We start from the raw sequence: 17,618 nt of genomic DNA on the forward strand, positions 1-17,618 counted from the left end.
CTCACAGATATGAACAGCTTCAGAGTCAAATGTCCCTGTCTGGAGATGCTTTGTAATAGTCTGCTTACTTCTATTCTCTGCTCTATTTAACAGTCCATAAAGAACTTGAGAATCTGTGAAAGCTGAGTCCTTCTGAAGCCTCTTGCTCCCTGTAGCATGGGTTCCTCTGATGCTCCAGCCCTTTACTCTGTCGCCTATGCACAGAAGATTATAAAAAATCAAGTTGCCTTTCTAGAAAAGTCATGGCTCACTGATCTCCTTAGGAACATACCCTATTCTTTCTCAGCACATCCTTTGGCTCTGACATTTGAAGTTATTTGAAATTCTCTGGCAGCTCAGGAGGGAGGCTGAATAGCGCGATATTTGTTCGCTCCTCATTGCCACTCTGACAAGTGAACAGCAGTTCACCAGAGTTCAAACATCTGGCAAACAGCTCGCTGCAGCTCTAAGCTGTCACACATTAATAAAGACCAATTGTGCCGTCAAGAACATGTTGAGAAGTTTAAAGGAGAAGAGACAAGGGGAATCGTGCTAATTAAAAGTATCTATACGGAGTTGTAATGAATAATAGATGATTAATTTAAATTTCTTAAAGGTAAATCTTTGTTACAGGATCAGACAGGAACTTTGTTTATCCTAATTGAAGAGAAGAGGTGTCTGCCACCCTTAAGTGACACTTATTTGCTGGATAGTTCCATTGGATACCACTCAACATTGAGATGTGTTTCTGCAGCTGATGGAAGGCCACATTTTCATATCAATTCCTCTTATAATTTTAAAATACACCAAAGTGCTTCTGAAAGAGGACAGAAATGTTGAGATTCTCGTCATTCATATGTTCAAACTCCTGTTGATCATTATCTGCCAATGCAATATGCATTCTATATTATATAGAGCATTAGTTTTAAAATGTGCCATGAAAACATGAGTAGAGAAGGCAATGAAAAAAGTGTTATTTGTATTTCATGTACCATTCATACACTTTCTATGTCAAGAGATCTAACATTTGCCCCACAACTTCACAAATGTCAGTTTCACTGCTATTTTCAAATATATGGTTCTTGTATGCATCGCAACATTAATTTTTAAAGAAAAATCCATAGCTTTTATAGGAGCAGACACAGTATTTTAGCTTTTAATTCCATGTCTCTAAGCACTTTTCTCCATAATAGCTTGTAAAAGAAGGAAAATCTCCAAAGGAAACATTCTTCTGTCTTTCCTTCAAAGAAGATGAATTCAGAAACATATTTTCATTCTGAATAATCTTGTAAAACATGCTGATCTTTTAGGAGCAATACTAGGCACAGTCTGCTCAAAAATTTCCTTGAATTTTGCCTTTTGAGAAAGAGGGATGTTGTCTCTCACCCAGAATGTGCTTGGACAGGAGGGAGAAGATCTTGTTTTCCTGCTTGTGTGGAAAGGAACTGAGAAGCAAAGAAATGGCTGCAGCTGCTGTGTGGGCAGCCCTAATGCTCACCCAACAGGTCCCTGGATATGTCTTGTCAGAAGTAGCTGCTGGCAGGGATCTGGCAAGGGACAATGGGATCAGGATCATTTTGCAGCACAAATGCAGCACACTATGGCTCTGCACAAAGAACTAGTATTGGTGTTGAGAAGCTAGAAACAACTCCCAGTCAAGATGGCTGAATAATTGGAAGATTTCTTGCGGAAAATGAATGTCTTTTGGAAACTAGAAATATGGAATATATCTCTAATTCTTTGGATCATGATCTGAAACTACAGTTTGTAGCAGCTGAAAGGAATTAACATTTTAACAGTTAATGGTATATCTGCAAACGTTTTTTTGGGGGGGAGAAATTTGCTCATCTTACAAGTATCATCATAAGTCAGTGCTACAGCCAAATAGAAAAAGCTAGAAAAACATGCATTAATGAATGACTTAGAAATCTCTTATGAAGAGTAATATGGAATAGACATAGAATGGCTTAGGTTAGAGGGGACCTTAAAGATGATCTAGTTCCAATCCCCCTGCTTTGGGCAGGGTTGCCATCACCACATCAGGATGCCCAGGGTGCCATCCAACCCAGCCTTGAACACCTTTAAGGACGGGGCATCCACAGCTCCTTTGCTCAGCTGTGCCAGGGCCTCACCATCCTCCCAGTTTGTATTAGTGTTGATAATACAGACATTCTCTTAAGTATAATTTCCAAAGCCATGCCATTCTGCCTTATGCGTGATTTTTAAAATTCTTATCCAGTTTCCTTTATGCTCTGTGAGCCATAAACCTCCTAGGTAACACCTTCTGAGAATGCTTATCTACAACTAGCAGTAGCAGGCTATGCTTGTGAAATGGGGAAAAAGCCTTTTTTATTTTTAGGCACAATGTGAGAAAAAAAAATAGGAATTCTTCATACTATTTTATATAATATTTTTACCTATAAAATACCAAGTCATTGTTCTTCTGTTAAAAATGATCACCAGACTAAGAAATAATGTCACTGATAGGTTTCACATGGTGAAATATTTTCTTTTGTACTATACCTTAATGTACACATTCAGGATGCATTGACAAAAGCAAGTAATTCACAGGAGAGCAAATAATCATCAGAACTAGTAGTTGTTGGGCAGACAAAATGTTATTTTCATGATCCCCTTTAATGAACTGTTCAAGGACTAGTCTATCCTTAGATGACCATAATTATTCTTCCCATCTTATGAGACCCTGTGTTTCATGCTACATAACAGCTCACAGAATCATGTATTACAAGTGTAAGGGCAGTACGAGTATAAGGAATCTGTCTTTGAAACTGCCAACCAAATAGATGTAAGGTCTAAATGCTTACCAGAGTTCTGCTAACATTTTAGTTTAGTTTTTTTTTTTTTTTTTTTTTTAATCTTTGTGCCTTTTTTTGAGGCTGATGAAGTTTGTTAGGTGAAGCCTTAGTGTTAAAACAATGTAGGATATGGACATAAGAAGTAGTTTGTGTTGTCATGGACCATGTTGGACTGGACTCCCTTTTTCAAACCTAAAACAACTCATGTACCAGGAGCTCTGTGCTGGCTAGAAATGAGCACGGAAATCTGTATCAGGATAGAGCACAGCCACTGCACAGTTGCACTGCATCTCCTATTCTTGAATCGTTATTATGGGCTGACTTTAATTGGACTAGACTTTATGCTGCCACTGACATGCAGAATCCTTGGCAACGCACAATGCAATACATCACTGTTGTGCACCTTCATAGCTGACTGGTGTCGGCTTTGCCTTCTGAGAAAACTCTTTTGACAAAGCAGGACAATTGTGCTGCCCCAGCTGCAGTTATGCATGGTTCTGTAGAGGATGACACAATGTGGTCATTTCTTCAAAGATTTGGTGATGTGATGAGGTCAGTCAGAGTCCAGACATTGCTATGGAAGTTGCCAGACAGAAGCTCTTGCACTGACAAGTCTGGGTTCTGTTGGGCTGAAAATGCAGTGTAGAAGGCATGCAAATGTATGCAGTACTTAGAATTGGAGAGGATGGAAGCCTGGTGGTGGTGACCATATAAGTGGTGGGAAACTCAATTCTCATCATTAATATACGTAGAGTAAGGCCTTGAGGACCAAAGGCTTGTTTGTGATAAGATCTAATCTCCTCCAACATTCTGGGCAGCCACACATTTTACAGCTGTTCACCTGCCAGGAAAATATTGCAGCCAGGACTCAACAGAGGTGACTCTTGGCACCGTGTTCATCATCCTTGGCCTTGTGGTAATTAATTCACCTGGTGATTGCTGCAGCTCACCCTTTACATCCATTTTACAGATCTTCACTGAATTCCTGTTTTAAGATGAAGTGCTGACATCTGGAAAGAAGGATGCAGCACTTATTAGCCTTCTGATGGCTAATACCATGTATGTGTATTATCATCTAAGACATCTACATGTGGAATATTAACCATGAGCTTTTGAAGGTCTTTGAGAGGGTGTTGGGGTGAGATGGTGCACAGTTGTTTCAAGTCTAAAAGAGAGTCTAAAACCTGAAGAACCTGTGCTGCTTTTGACTGTTCTGTTGAGGTACCGCTATGATGCTTCCAGAGCAACGTAGTGTGAATACTTAGTCAGTTCATTCCTGTGGTTATTCTGAAAGACTCTGTTGCAATACAGCATAGGCACAACCTTGGGTCTCTGTCTATCAAATGGGAGCAGCATAAACTTCCCAACATTGCGAGAGGAGGGAGCCAAATATATCAGTTAATATATAGTCCACTATGAAAATAGATGTCGTCTTTGTACATAATCTTCAAAAATATTTGCCACAGAGTAGCCCAGATATTTCTAATAATGCTGCCATTTCACTTCAGTATAAAAGTATTAATTTATAACAGTGCCTAAACGTAAAATATTTTTTAAAAATTGGAATTGGAATTATTACAAGTTGCAATTTATTGTGAAAGAGATCAGATTTATTGTTTCTGAGTGACCTATATATTTCTCCTCATTTAAAGTTGTAAATTTGTTGAGTTTAATTTCCCCCTCAGCAGTTGTAGTGTGGGTGACTTAGCTGCTGTGATCTTTGTTGCATATAAATGCATTGCAGGAAGTGGTTCAAATTATTTTTAATATGGCAGACTCACCAAAATTGGCACAAAAGTAATGACATATTCAAAAGCAATACTGCTAGGAGATCAATGGCAGATGTTTCTTTTCTCCAAGATTATTTTATAGTAGCTGTTCTCGTACAACTGAAATTCTCTGGTAAATTACAATTCATCATGGTTTTATGGAACTATTTCCCCCCTGGGCATCCTTGAGTTCTTATGGAGTCTCACTAAGTACCTTACTTATTTACAGTGTTCATCAATGCAAGTGATAGCAAAATAGCCTTCCAAAACATGATTCACATTTATTCATGTTACTGCTCTCAAAATAATGCTTTTGCAGTTTCTGATGAGCTGATTTTCCTCTGTACGTCTAAATGAACATGGAGAATTCAAACATTGCAGGTGAAATTTACTCAAAAACTACATTCTTTGGAAATCTTAGAAGCCCATTTCTTTCTCTAGCAATAAGAATGCTGTTGATGTTGTAAAATTCTTCTGCTGTATTTATAAGGTGATTATATTCAAGTTCCTCAACAAATCTTTAGCATACTATGCATTTAGCTATGCTTAATTCGCAGCTTTTGGAGTGTTAGAAAATAAATTTAAGAAAGCAGTAACAAAAATTAATACTTATGACATAGAGTGACTATAATAAAAACTGGTACAATAAAGCACTTGAAAAGATGAAATACGCTATCTATCATAAATAAGTGAGCCTACAGAGCACCTTCTAAGAAATCAGTACTGTGGAGGCAGCCTCATGGTTTTATTATGAAATTATTCATATCTCCATTCTTGAGACTCAATTTTGCTGTACTCTTTAAGGTTCTACTATCCATCATGAATTATTTTAATGCAGGACCTTGCTCTATAAATTTAGGAGAGGAAAAAGAAGAAAAATATTGTGTGTTCTACATTATATGTTTGATTCCACCTTGAAAATTATAGGTGAAATATGGGAAGCGATTAGTAACTGGTAATAAATTAAAAGGATCACTGTAGTTTTAAAGAATTCAGAGTTGGCAGGAAGTATATTATCACTGTCACAAAGTTAAAAGGAAAATCTGTGATATGAAACCTCAAAGGATCAAAACTTTTTTTTGTGTAACGGTGTTTAAAAACCACATCTGTGGTTTGGGGGAGGATGAGGATTTTGTTCAAGATTTCCAGTGTGTAACTCTCTATTTCTCTGATAAATCACAGTAGAGAAAAGCTTGTCACCATAGATTTGGGATTGCACAGAGAGAGATGTCCTGCTAGTAACTGAAATCGGGGAGTCAGATCTTCATCAAGTAAATTGGTGCACCTCTGGCGATTTAGTCTGAGTCTTTTGCAGCTTAAGAAAGCAGCAGGATAATAAAAGGTTAAAACTTCTGGATTTGTAGTTACTCTTCTAATTGTTGGTGATTTTGTCTGGCAGTATAGAAATATTTATAAGTAATAACTGTACTAAAATACTTGCCCATTCGTTCTCAGATAAGGGAAGCTGATAACAGTTTTTTTTTTTTTTTTTTTTTTGGATGTTTCTCAATCAAAGGTATCAAAAAGAACATCAGGTAAAAAGAAAATAGCATATGAAGCAGAGATAAGAAACTAAATAATTTCAAATCTACACACTAATATTATGTTCTGGTTCTACTAAGACAAACTCTGCTGATAAAAAGTAAGCTAGAAATAGATTTAGAAAACTAAATCCAAGATGAAACTTGGGATGACTATTTTGTTGGAAGTGTGTGTATGCATATATAACTGTCTCTTGCCCTCGCTCACTGGTATTTTATAAGTTTCAGCACCTTTTCTGTAGGAATCTACTATAAAGAAGCATCTGGGTAAATAAAAATTTTGCAGGTAAGGACTTGGGTATGTTGCTACGTTCTGAGTCAATCATAGAACCAAACATAGATTCACAGAATGCTTTGGGTATGAAGAAACCATAAATATTGTCCAATTCCGAGCTCCCTACCTGGCTTTGAATGGCTCCAAGGAATGGGTTTCTCTGGGCAATCTGCACTGTTTTCACTGACATTAATTCATTACTTGTGTCATCATCCTGCCCAGAACTGCTGTTCAAAAATCTCAAGATTACAAATTATCGTTGTGATATAAAATAGTTGGTTTACACATTTTTTTACTATCTCAGAATTGCCTGTCTCTGTTCTACTTCCTGTTCCTTTCCTCTGCTTGTAAATGTTGTTGGCTTTGTTATGTACAGTAGAGCCCACATTTATGTCCCTGGTGGTGGCCTGGCAGGTCCTGCTCCCAGTGGGAGCTGGTCTTTTCTTCCCTCTCATTTCCAATTGCTCAATCTTTCTTTTCCAGCCATATCATTTTCTGACCTTCTCATAGAGTCAAATTACAATCTGACTGTGTATGTCATCCTCTTTTAACCTCCTGACGAAAAAAAAGAGTACAGTCCGTTGACCATTACTTTTTGTAAGATTTTCTTGGCTTTACTCACAATAAACATTGGCCAGATTTTGTACCCATCATTTTGGTGAATACATGCGTAACGCTTCTCTTCAATGAGATTGTGTGAACCATTCTTCTAGAGATGAGCTGGCAGTCAGCTCCTGCCAGCAGTCAGTGCCAGGGCCTTAGTGTCTACTTCAGCCCCCGGGGAGGAGCTACAAAAGCAGTTGTGTTGTGACTCCAGGGTTGATGGCCACTGATGTTTTCTACTATGCTAGGGATTTTAGGCACCTAATGGTCAGTTAGTGAAATAAAAATAGCACAAGATTAAAACATTCTTTTCTTGTAATGTAAAAAAAAAAAAAAAAAAGAATATTTTAAACTGAGTGCTCAGTGTCACACATATAAACCATTAGGGGGACCCCCAGTGATACAAATATGGTTATAAGCAGAAACACTGCAGTATTCTTATATTACTTTTGATGTAACTATAACCAGAGCAGTATATCTTACATTTTTAATCAATTTTCCATTTCACAGTTTTATTTTTGGAAGCAGAGCTGGAGTCCTGTGGAGCCATCACTCCCGTGCTGTTGAATGACCTCTTGGATTTTCTTTGCCGTAACAAAAATCATAACCAGTAAATGTGTCATATTATTTGCTACCGACTGATATGTAGCTGTTAAGCATGTTTTTATATAGATGAAAATCTTGATATTGTATCACATAATAAGCAGACAGAGAAATAGCTCCCCTTGCCTGAATAACACGTGTTGTTTGCACAAGATCAGAGCCAAGCATACTGCACTGCCACCATGGCCCCTCGGCTTACACCAGCACAGCACGCTCAACTCAGCAAAGTCTGGCACCAGGGCCAGGAATCAGCACCAGTGATGCACCAGGGCTAAGAACTAGCAAGACTGAAAATCAAATTCCATACATACTGGGAAAAGGAAACTCAGACCAAAGAAGTTTTAACTTCATGGAAAGCAAAGCTACTTGAAAGGCTGATGATGCAATCTTGGCAGAGTTCAACCCAGAACTTGCAAGAAGGTCACTCTCTGAAGGACACATTTCTAATGATTGCCAGCTTCTTTCTTTCCTCCGAGAAGGTGCAAAACCAATACTTGTAAGGGTTCCTGTTAAGACTAGGCATGCAAGCAACCTTTCAGTAGAGCTTATAACATATAATATTGTCTATTTATATGGCTAAACTATTATTTGGATTTTCACATTTTGCTGTTGATTTAGATTTCCACTGGTGGTGCTTCTGGATATTCTGAGCTAAACCTAATTATCCACTTCATTAGATCAATTCTTTGCAGATAAAAATTCACTGAAATGAGGGGCATCCCACTGACTTGAAGGACGTGGATTATCACTTCCTACCTATCCTTTCTGTTCTGATGTCACTTAAACTATTAAAGAGACACTAAAAAATTATAGTGTCCCCATAACTTTGTTGATAATCCAAGTTTCATTGGATATTCTTCCTTTAATTCACTACTAGAAAGAGGCATCAAACTTTCATGCATGTCTTTAGTAGCATTATAACCTCAGAGATCAAAACATCAGACAGAATTCCAGTTACTAAAAACACAATAGGCAATAGGCAAGGAGACCATGAATGGGAGACTAATTCAAAGTTTTTCTATATCCAGAGTGTATGGTAATAAATTTTCACCATCAGCAAGAGGAGGAGTACCTAAATTTACTAATACCGATAACTAAACGTCATAATGTTTTTTTTGTGTGTGTGTGGTATATTTTCAAGATGTAACCCACTGCAAAGCCCATGAAAACATCTACATTTAGTTTAAATGTTGAGATAATATACATATTTAATAAATGTAATATTAAATGCTTTCATTCAAAAAATGCTTAGCAGCTCTTCATCTTTAGTAAGGGAAGAAACTTATGGATTTAACTTGTTTATCTTGTTTAACTTGTTAAAAAATGGATTTGAGATATAGGTATTAGCTATAACTACATTTGTAAGGGAAAAACAGTGTAGTAGGAAAAGCACTGTCTAAGCTAAAAAAATGCTGGTAGAGGAAAAAATGATTGTGAAACTAGGTATGACGAACTTTGGATGTGAGAAGGTTTCTATTAAAGTAACGATGCTTCCTAGTAGCATAGAAAAGAAAAAAATCAGAACAGATTCAAGGGGGAATACAAACAGCAAGGATTCCTAGAGAGCTTTGCCCAGCCACAGTTAAATTGTCACAGCTAGGCTAGGCCTTGCCAGAGCAGTGGTGACTGCAAGTAGCTGGAGGAGGCTGGGAAAGGACCATGTCCTCCCTCTAGCTTTCAAAGAACCCACTTTGATCGCTCCTCTCCTTTCCCAAGCTATTACCTTTTATGTGACAAGGTTACCCTCAAGAGTAGTGATGGCAGGCAGAGCTCAATCCCCCTCAACCAGGTATTCTAAGGAGCACTCATTCTATCTCAGGTGTTAGAGGACTTTTGAGTGTATTCACAATAATCCTGGGTCTTTGGGAACATTCTCAAAGACTTCAGTAGAAGCTGGGTGCCTAATGAGAATTACAATGGAAAGACAATAAGTACTTCAGAGCACATTTTCATAGAATCATATAATCACAGAATAGTTTAGGTTGGAAGAGACCTTTAAGATCATCAAGTTCCAAACTTTCTGCTATAGGCAGGGACACCAATATGCAGGGACACTCTGTCCCTTAAGTTATCTTTCCCCCTTAGGTTACTCCTATCTGTGAGGAATTTGAGAGTATGATTTCATGTAGTAGTGGTTGCATTATACATCTGTTTTACTCACACTGTCTGTGCTGTGTACTAACTTCTCTCTGTACTCATCTAAACTACTCCATTTTGAAGCTTATATTTGAAAATTCTTTTCCTCCTTCCTGCCTCCTGAAGGGAGTATATTTTGATAGCTTATTATTAAAAACATAGGTTTAGTTTGACTATATTTTGAAGAAAAAAAAAAGGGGGACAAATTGCCTCTTCAAAAGACAGTGATGGTTATTACTTTTGTTGTAAATCCATTTCCCAACTGTTTTGAAATTATGTTAGCACTGCCAGTTGCAGTGAAAGGAGTGACTTGAAGGTGTGAGATATCGATGCACCACCAATGGTTTTTTTTCATATTGCTGTGCTGGTGTGGACCCAGCAGGTACATAAAATACAGTGTTCCAACCCATTTCACCCTCCATGCTGGTCTGAGGTATGTACATTTTCACTCTCTACACTTGCTGCCTGTTCTCAGTGAGAGAGTCAGAGCTCATGTTGCTGTGCAATCTTGAGCTTCTTTTATGAGCTTAGCTGGAACACTGCTGGGTATCTTTCTTCATTGCAGCTGTTTGAGTCTTGGCTTGCAAAATTAGAAGCTTTTTCCTGACTGTGCAGATGATTACCTTACTTTAGGTAAAGTCTCAAATACCCTGATGTACCTCTCATAGGTTATCTCAATATCCCTTATTTTATCTTTTTACTATATTTGCCCTTTTAGTTCTGCATATCAGCTAACGATGGATTAATTTTTATGACTGTATAGTGGCTAGTCTGTCTTTGATTCTGTTTCTTTTTGTATTCGTCTTTGCTGCTGCTAAAGAACCACAAGAAAAGAGATAAAGATACTTGCACAATTCAGATCCTGAGAAGAGACTGTGCTGTCAATAGGGAAAATTAGAGAGCAAATTCCAACAAATAGAACAGCAAATATAAATTATGGAAGAAGGAGCAGTTTGCTTTGCTGCACTGAGCCATAGTGGTTTGTTGGAACATCTAGTAAAATCTTTTAGAAGACTGCAATATCTTCACCTTCTTGTTTTTACCTCTTAAAAAAAAAAAGAAATTAGAAGCAGACCATAACAGATTAAATCCTGAATGGAGCAGAAAATCTAAATTTTGTTACAGACTTCTATACTGATCATTGACCTAAACAAAGTCTCAAATTTAAACTGCTTAACTTTCACTGACTGAACCTAATCTTGAGTGAGCGTTTTGATTGACTCTTCAATTACATTTTGTATCTCTCTGCTCTTTTTAGATGACATTAGGTTTGATGGATACCAGCCTACTAAATGGCCTACGTTGTTATAGAAACTGAATGCCATGAAGACATGAATAAATCTGTTCTTCACAGGCATCTTCCACTCTTATCTTACATGTATGAAAAAGATGTACAGAAAGAATGAATAAATTTCTCAAGGTCACATGGAGTTTTGGTGGTAGAAATTGAGCTGCTTTTCTTAATTCCATTTCAGCTTTTTGGTTATATTATTGATCTTTCTGATGTTTTTATCTGGTAACATACGTATAAACAATTTTTTAAATGGATAGAATGAAATTTTAAATAATAATTTTCAAAGGTTTTGTTTTTATTAAGTGTCATCGGATGTTCCACTTCTTCAACAGCCCAAAACAGTTTATCATTTTATTCCAGCCTGATCAATAGTACCTTATCAAACAAACACTTCTTGTAATTAGAAGGAAGTGGGGGATTTGATACCTATTTTACAAGTACAGACATAACATTTTTCAATTTCTGGTGGTTTTGACTGGCATTTTTAATGTAGAAGCCACAGTGACCTCAGATATATTGGTATTTCAAACACAAGTAATCTCAAAGATATATTATTACTGTGCACTAATTTATTAGTAGATTTTCATTTCTAACACTCTTTTCATGGACAGATATGCATTATCGACAATGAATTTTTATTCCTTCTTAGTGTATTGTTCAGTTTGATTAAGGAATTCAAAATTTTTTGCATCCAATACTAAAGAATTGGACTTTGCTATTTTGCTAAATGAACCTGATCATCGTCTGAGTTTCTTTTATGTGACTAGCTAATAAATGATCTCTTCTATTTGTGTTAATTGAGAGAAGAGGCAGGGATAATGGAAAAATTATTGCAAAGAGCATTTCAGATATGTCATGGTAAAAGATGACAAGCATTACGTTAACATCTAGAGAAGCAGTAAGATACGACACAAATGATCTAAAGAAAGTTAAGCTACTGAAGATCATTTGTTGCTATCTATTAACAACAGCAGACTAGAGTTTGGTAGAAGTCCCTTAAATCAAGTGAAGTCAGTTTGTTGAGTTGCAATCCAAAAATTTCCAGCTCTGTGCTGGAAATTCCTGTACTGCATTGATGGTGTTGATAAATCATTTGTCAAAACAAAATGAGGTAAAGTTTCCAAGACTCATAAGAGCATTATAGCTAAAAAGTCTATTGAGATAGGCAGTCAGTGTTGATCCAGCCAAATTCCATGAACTATCCATTTCTGTGTCTGATGGAAAGGAAATCACAACAATCCTTCCACTTTCCCTTACACCATTTTGGTATGAGCTGTTCATTCCTTTACTTGTGATTGCTGAGGCTATATTAATCTTCAGAACTTATCACGCGTTGTGGTTTGTTGTGCTTAGCAATCAGCCAAACATCTTACTCACTCCCCCCCCCTGCAGGATGGATGGGAAGAACAAATAAAGTATGCGAAAAGACCTGTGAATCAAGATACTGGAAAATCTATGAGCAAAGGAAAGGCAGTGCCCCACAGATGAAGCAAAAAGAGGAATTCATTCACTGCTTCTCATCTGCAGGCAGAGGTCCAGCCACTATCTGGAAAGCAGGCTTCAGCATACTTAATAATTGCAGTTATCATCACTGTTCAAATTTTCTCCTCTCTTCAGCTTCATTGCTGAGCATGGCATTGAACAATATGGAATATTTATTTAGTAAGTACTCAACTCAGCTTCCCAATTCTTCGATCACTCCCAGTCTCCTCCAGTGGAGGGATGGAGGACAGGGCACAAAATAGCCTTGGTGCTGTGCTAACACTGTCCAGTCATGGCCAAAACAAGGTGGCACCGGGCAGTCCTCAGTGTGCTTTAGTTACAGATGCACAGCACAACATCATACAGGTTGCTAGGAAGAAAGATAATTCCATTCTAGCTAGAACAAGCACATATATTTATCCCATTCAGAAGTATGCTAATCACTTTTCTGAATATCTTCCATAAAAACTTTTTTCTTCCAAATTTCAGTATTATACTGATCACCCGAAAATAGATTTGAAGATTTTGTATTCTAAGGGTGAAAGGTAGTGGCCTTAAGTTTACAGGGAAGGTTCAGTTTGGATATTAGCAAAATTTCTTCTCAGAAGGAGTGATAATGCATTGGAACAAGCTACCCAGGGAAGTAAGAGAATCATCGTCTCTGGAGGTTTTCAGGAAAGGTGGAGATGTGGCACTGGATGACATGGTCTAGTGGTATAATGGTGATAGATTAACGGCTGACTATACGAACCTAGAGGTCTTTTCCAACCTCAAGGTATCTATGATTCTATGATTTGATATTCAGTATCATTGGCAAATGCCAACTAATCTTGTACAATTATTTCCTAGATCCTAGGTTAAAACTTTTCTTCCTTGAATATCATTATTGCTTAATAAATTGCATACTTTCCTTTTGAACAATATTTAATAATTACCCTTCAGATTTGCAAGAGAGGGACTGTTCACATTATGTGTAATGCTTTATGAAATTCTAATTGATGGTTTTGTGCAGTCTCAGTGGAATAATTGCTTGCTTTGTGCAACACTTTCAGTGAACAAATGCTTATTCTTTACTTTTTTTTCCAGAAAATAATTATCCTTCCACAGTAATATTTTCAGAAAGATTTCTGTTTAGCAGTAATTGGACCATGATCTATAAGATCATTTATTTGCTGAACCATGAGCAGTATGGCCACCATTTCTACTTCTTGGGGATTTGTGCAAATCACTTCTTTGAATTCCTTTTTTAGAGGCTTCATGCTTGCCGTTTTTCTGCTGTTAAGATTTGCCACATTCTTTCCAAATTCTGACATCAAACTGACTGTCCTGCCTTTGTTATTCCAAGGTTTGAAGGGAGACAGAGTAAAGTCAGGGAGGCAATAAGGAAAAACAGTTTTCATATTTCATTATCATAAAGAATTTTGATAGGATTGTTTCTGGTTGGAAGTAGTAAACTTGAAATTTAAGTAGTACCTACAATGCATAGAAAATCTGCATCAATTTGTATTTCTGTAGAGACCTGATTTTTGAACTGTGTCTGTTATTGTAGGATTTTTGTCAACGTGCCAGGATCAGCACCACGTTTGTCAGACACGACCTTCTGTTAGTAAAACTACATGATCCCTTTGTAAGCCTAATGCAGGATTTCAAATATGAAGGAGCAGCATTTTCTCTTTGTGCCTACACTGAGGAATTGCTGGGAAGTTCTAGTGGGACCCACAGAGGCACACAGCTGGATTGTGGATATTGAAATTATTTCCAGGTCCCATACTGCAAATAAGCATGAGTCCAAGCACATTTTGGAGCTCAAACATGAAGAGAGACATGCACAGAAACCCAAGGTTAAATCTGGTTATAAGAGACTATCTGGATAGTTTTTGGTAAAAGTAGTATGCCTGTTACTTTTCTCAGGCCTATCTGCAGGCTATAAGGACTGCTGAGATTAACTACTAGATGGTTGTACAACTTTATTTTTATATTTAGGAAGCAAGACTTTCAAATTTCTACAAATACTTTTTTACTTACTCATACATTTTTTAAGAATGCTATGAAATGAAGGGCTGACAATAGGGCTTCCCTACGCCAAAGCTAAAATTCCTTCCTTTTTGGACTGTGAAAGAAACTGTTTGGAATTATGTCCTCAGTGAGCCGATTATGATTCATATCATTAAATCCCTAAAGACTGGCAGTTCAACAATTTTTTATCAAATGAAAATGTATTTTCTGTTTATCCTCAGGAAAGATTAAACAAGAAAGAACAAACTTTATTTGTGAATGGTAAGGGTGGTAGTTTTGCACTGCATGAAACTTCAACTATAATCTTGCTTACTGTTTTTTTTCCATCTTTATTAATTATCATTTTCCCCAACAAAGTGCTTTTCACAATGAAAATAGTGAAGTAATCTGGACCAAACTGAACATATTCTGACAGTACATTCCCAGTTTGCATCCACACATTGACAACAAAAATATATTAAAAAAAACTATGTTAAAATTTACTACTGGAATTAGGCTATTGCAGATGCATTTAGTGACACACGGGATAAAATGTTGAAGAGTTCATTCTCAAATTTGTTTTCTCACCACAAAAAATCACTCAAGTTTAATTTTGAATTAAGTAGTGGCAATATTCTTATTTCAGTGACACGTATATGATTTTACTAGTTTTTATTAGTTTCTCTATAGATCAATATATTCTTATTACTTTGGCAAAATCAATAATAAGTAAGTGAAAAAGCATCAATGACTAAATGATTATAGTAAGGAAAATAAGGATGATTTGCTACCTAATGCTTTAATTCACAAATCTTTCATTTTAGTCACGTATTCCCATATCTGTATTACAGTATGAAAACAGCTATCGTTATCTTACATACTTTGCTTGTTTTTACAGAGGAAAAAAATTTTTCCACTGTCGTATGAGTACAAAAGGATATTTTCAGGTTTTAGAAAGGGAAGATCACAAAATTGTTCTCTGAAAGAAGGACACTAGAAATACACTGGCTAGTAGGAAAATAATCCAGTATTTCAGCTCTGTTGTCAGAATTCCACCAGCAAAAAAAAAAAAAAAAAAAAAAAAAAATCACTATGCATCTGATCTGAATATGATCTGACTTTTTTTTTTCTCCTCGCTCTTCAGGTAGAATACTAATTTTGGACATATTATGCTCTCACACTGAATACAAAACAAATCTTTCCATAGAATGGCAAGGAGCACTGAAACAAGATTTGCAGAACCTGTATAGTTTACGAGATTTTTATGAAGAAATCTTTCCAACATATAAATTAAAAGACTTCATCTTCAAGTCACAGGATTTAGCTTAAGGATATTTTTATGACCCTACAAAACAGAGAGAAAGCATAGAAATTCTTTTATGCATGCTCCTGTAATTCAGGCACATTTAAAAGCTGAAAGTAGAGGGCTCTCCAAAAGTAATGTCTCCTATTTTATGATCTTGCCCACAGTGTCATAGGTGGATGTTGAGGTTGAACATTCTTACCCATCTTCCATTACTTTTTTTGCCATGTGGCAACAGAGGGGCAGTCTGACAAAATGATGTCTGACACAAGTCTGTTTGGAGTGAAGGTGTGGCACTGAATTTCTCCATGAAGAAAAAATGGCACCCACTGACATTGTTGACACTTGCTGAATATTTATGGAGACCAAACAGTGGATGTGAGCACAGTGAGGTAATGGCTGGTGCATTTCACCAATAGTGCCACTGACATGAAGGAGAAGTCACATTCCCAATGGCCATGCAGGTCAGGCTCTGGTTCATTGTTGGCAAAAATGCAGAACAAATGGTGGTAGCTATGTTGAAAAACAACATTTTATAGTTAAGAATTTACTCCAACAATTAGTATTATTTTGCTCTTTGTATCTGTTATAGGTTCCATGGAAATAAATAGGAGGCATTACTTGCAGAGCCACTGTACTTACAGAAGCTTAAATGTTAGGGTGAGGTTTTGTACGACTGTTTTGCATGTGAAGTTTTTCATGAGCATTCTGTTTTTCAGTAGGTTGTTGCTTACACAATGCTATGAAGTTGTTACCATTTCAGAACAGATCTGAAATAGGGCTGCCCCTTTACAAATACTTTTGAGCCGTCCAAATCGGAAAGAATGACTCATTCTTTCTCCTCAGTAAAGCTACTAACTCACAATTTACTCAGATCACATTGCAAAGCCGTCTTAACTGATGTGAGCCATTTAGTACGCATCTAAAATCAGATTTAATTATTTTGAATGTCTTTATTGTGACAGCTTTTCTTTTTTTCATTGTTCAGAATTATTGATTTTTTTTAATTGCATTATCAACCAACAGATGGTATTCTGTGCTCAAAGCCATGGTGTTATTTTTAAAAATATTACTATTAATATTTTTATCATTATTTCAATGTTCTTTCTTTGGCTGTCACTTCTTTATCCATAAATCAGTCTTGACAAAGTTTTTGTCTGATTAAATTTAAACAAGGGTTTCAAATAGGAAGATAAATTAGTGCAGCAAATGCCAGATTTGTGCAGACACCATGAAAGTACACTTTGCAGCTAATTACTTCAGCTCTCTTCCATGCAGGTGCTTAGCCCTGGGAAGGACTAAAGGGTGAATGAGCCCTGAAAACAGGGCATAGTCAGATGGGAGAGAACAATGAAAAAATGTCTGAAACATTTTAAACAACTCCAGCATGGATTTACCCAAACAAATGAGAATGTAAGTTCTTCAAGAGTAAGAAGCAAGACACACACTTCTTGAAAATATATTGTAAGGGAAACTATGTGATGATGTTTGTCCTTGCCTTCAGGGGAAAAGAGAAACCACAGAACTCTGAAAAAGTCTTCAATGATTCTCAGCATTTTTGCATTATTTGTACTCTCATTTATCTGGATTTGGTGCTTCAGGTCATAAAAGAATAAGAAACATTTACTGTCATCCCAGTGAATTTGCTGGTGTGGCTGTGTAATGAGTTATGGCCCTGTTCAGTTGCCATTAGAATCATTGGTAAGAGTTTTGTTGGCTTGATAGCAAGTTAATCAAGCTCTGAGTGCTTGGGAAGTGGAACAGAACAGACCTGAACAGACTATTCTTTCTTATAATGTGACATTTTTGTTCCAAGAGAAACA

This window comes from Centrocercus urophasianus, unplaced genomic scaffold, assembly GCF_019232065.1.
Source record: "Centrocercus urophasianus isolate 14NV4802_14NV808 unplaced genomic scaffold, USGS_Curo_1.0 seq_14, whole genome shotgun sequence".
Classification (NCBI taxonomy): Eukaryota; Metazoa; Chordata; class Aves; order Galliformes; family Phasianidae; genus Centrocercus; species Centrocercus urophasianus.